Source organism: Sinocyclocheilus anshuiensis, unplaced genomic scaffold, assembly GCF_001515605.1.
Source record: "Sinocyclocheilus anshuiensis isolate Anshui unplaced genomic scaffold, SAMN03320099.WGS_v1.1 scaffold535, whole genome shotgun sequence".
Classification (NCBI taxonomy): Eukaryota; Metazoa; Chordata; class Actinopteri; order Cypriniformes; family Cyprinidae; genus Sinocyclocheilus; species Sinocyclocheilus anshuiensis.
The window spans coordinates 455,994-459,431 of NW_015551063.1; positions in this window are offsets into that span (position 1 = coordinate 455,994).

Genomic DNA, 3,438 nt, shown 5'->3' on the forward strand with positions numbered 1-3,438 from the left:
CAGTCTCACTAGCTGTTGTCTTTCTGTCAGAAAGCTGGCGATTCATTGACAGATAGAGCTAGGAACAGATAGCTGGGTTAGTTTGGTCTGGAGGAGTGCTGGGATGACTGAATTGAAAGCCGAACAGAAATCCACAAACAGGATCCTAATATAAGTTCCTGGTTTGTCTAGATGCTGTAGGACATAATGCAGTCCCATGTTTACTGCATCATCCACAGACCTGTTTGCTCGATAAGCAAACTGCAGGGGATCAAGCAAGGGTCCAGTGATGTCCTTCAGATAAGCCAACACCAGTCTTCTCATGCGACTTCATGAACACAAATGTCAGGGCAACAGGTCTGTAGTCATTAAGTCGTGTGATTTTGGGTTTCTTTGGGATGGAGATGATGGTGGAGCATTTGAAGCAGGCAGGGACTTCGCACAGCTCCAGTGATCGGTTGAAGATCTGTGAAAAGATGGAGGCCAACAGGTCAGCACAGGTTTTCAGACAGGCTGGTGAAACACTGTCTGGGCCTGGTGCTTTCCTTCTCTTCTGTTTCTAGAAGACCTGACACACATCATCTTCACTGATCTGAAGTGCAGGAGGTGGAGAGGGGGGTTGCTGGAGGTGTTAAAGGTTGTGTAGAGAGATGGTCAGAGTGGGTGTGGGGTGTGAAACCGGGAGTTTCAAATCTGCAGTAAAACTCATTCAGGTCTTCAGCAAGTCATTGATTCGCCTCAGTGCTGGGGGATGGCGTCTTGTGCTTTGTGATGTCTTTCAGGTCTTTCCACACTGAAGCAGGGTCGTTTGCTGAAAACTGGTTTTCCAGCTTTTTAGAGAAGCTCCTCTTATGGCTCGTTTCCACTGAGAGGTATGGCACAGTACAGTTCAGTACAGTATGCTTCGGAACGGGTAACCCTGATCCAGCTTGTGTTTCCACTGCCAATAGTACCTTTCTTGATAGGCGTGGTGTATGCCAGAAAGTAGCGATCGACGATAAAGCACGACAATAAGCACAACTCTGCCTCTTTTTGTTAAATGTCAGTTTTAATGAACAGTAATAGCCATTATAAAAGTATAAGTACAAAGTATAAGAGGCTTATATAAGAGGAAATAAAGACAAAAGCAAACAATTCAGTCAAACGTATGCTACAATGTCAGCGCTGTACTACGGTAAAGTTCAAAATAAATATATAAAGTTAAGCAATCTATGTAATGTATCTCGTGTTTAATCACTACCGAGACATCAGAGCCAGCGGCAAATGTCAGAAGGACTAGCTGAGCTAAGGCTGCTCTATGCGGATACATGAGCACTGAGTGCCGGGTGATCGCCTGGAGCTCCGAAATTGGCATAGCAAATTTTCAAATAGGTGCTATCTTTATAAATAAACCACAGATTTGAGTTTTAAACAATTACATTCTCACCTGGAAAAACTCTTAAAACTACATTGCATGACACAATAACAGTAATATTTAGAAAAATGTCACGGGTTTTTGGGCAATGACGTTTCAGAAGTCCACAAGAACAGACAAGAACGCATATTGAGAAACGCAATATTGCGCACTCGCAAATGTAAATAATAAATAAGCCGATGGACAGCAAAGCAGGACGAGTGAAGGACGCTTTATCCCCTTGTATCACGCAAAAGTGAAAAGTGAAGTCAACCAATCAACGTTCTGCAGTGAGTTTAGCTCCACCCTTTTGGTACCCTTTGCTGTGCTAGCTACCCCAATGGCAGGGTATCAACAGTTCGTTATTTTGGTATTTTCGCTATATTTGGCTATTTTTGGTTTTTGAAAAGTCCTTATTCTTTTAAAATATGAATCTCTTTATTTATTCTATTTTAATTGCAGTGTGAATACATTCACACCACCTTGCTGTTTTTGAGCCACTTAATTATTAAAAAAATTAGTTAATGCTTAAAATTATTTAAAATAAGACCAGACCCAATTTCTTAATTGAACTCACCCCCTCAACAGCTGTTTTTATTTATTTTATTTATTTATTTTACTTTGAAAATCCAGGGTTCCCAATGTCTTACAAAAATCTGGATATATGAGAAATATGAGAAAGAATTGTGTGATGTCTAGAAACGGAGTAAGTCATGTAAATGAATTAGATCTGTCAATTTGCGCTTTCACGCATGAGATTACTTTTTTCAGTTTAACGCATTAAAAATATTTAATGCAATTAAATTGGGTTGGCCACCCCACTCACAACTGCTGCTTCTGTCTCTTTTTTTCTGGACAAGAATTGCGTTTATTTAGACGCAAAACATCTTTCAGACGCGCATTTTAACTTTACCTCGGCGCCAGGCGTTAGTCAAATGAGCGCAGAAAAACTACAATTGATGAAAGAGTTTCAGTAGAACAACAGTGAACTGCGGACTGATGAAATGTTGTCAGGCCATATGACAGTAAAAAACAATTTTCCTGTTCTGTCAGATGTTATGCTGTGCTAGTTGAGATTGAGATAGCTCTCAATTATACTGTAATGTTGAATGGCTATAGTCAAAGGTTAAATATTAGGGGGGGGGAAATATTTCATAGAGACATCAGTATCAGTGATACACGCCTTCAGTCATAAAAAAGATGCCATTAAACAAATATTAAAAATATACTGTCTTTGTTGTCTCTACATTAATTTGAAGACTGAATGTGAAATTATTGCAATATAAAAGTATATTTTAAAACTTTAATGTTAGGTGGGATTAATCGTGATTAATTTCAGAAAAATGTGTGATTAGTTAGTTACATTTTTTAATTGATTGTCAGCATTAAAATTAATCAAAACTCCATGGGCATTTTTATAACGAATGTACATTTTTCAAGTAATGCCAAGCTCTAAAATATTTCATCAGGTAGAAATCACAAAAAAACTGGAAAAACCATGAGGCGTTTGAATATTGTTGTGGACAGTGGGGGCCCTTGGAGTCAAAAACCACTACTTGAAAGGCAGCCTGATTTGAAGATGGACTCAATTCACCCACCTCAGTCCATTCATTGTTCTGTGCATCATAGGACTCGACACTGTTTAAGTAGGTCTGACCGTCATATCCTCCGACCGCATATAACCTGTCTCCCAGCAGACACACCCCCACTGCATCCCGGGGGACGCTCAGAGAGGACACTGTGGTCCATGTGTCTGTTTTGGGGTCATACCTGTAAATGCAGTACAGAATGTATGAGACCCAGTACAACACAGTATAAACCTGTGCTAGCACTTTCAATACAAGAGATAATTGCATAGAGAGGTTAAACAGCAGCCAGTCTGTAATCTAGATGATGGAAGCCTTTGAAAGCACATGGACTATGATTAACATCCCTAACAATGAAATCCATTGTGCTTTCAGCATGCAGAGTAGTAACAGAGTAATGAGTTGAAGTTTCTGATGGCCGTTGTTCGTTAATTAGGATGTATTTGTGTTCTTTATGTACTTATTTCAGTTATTATTATC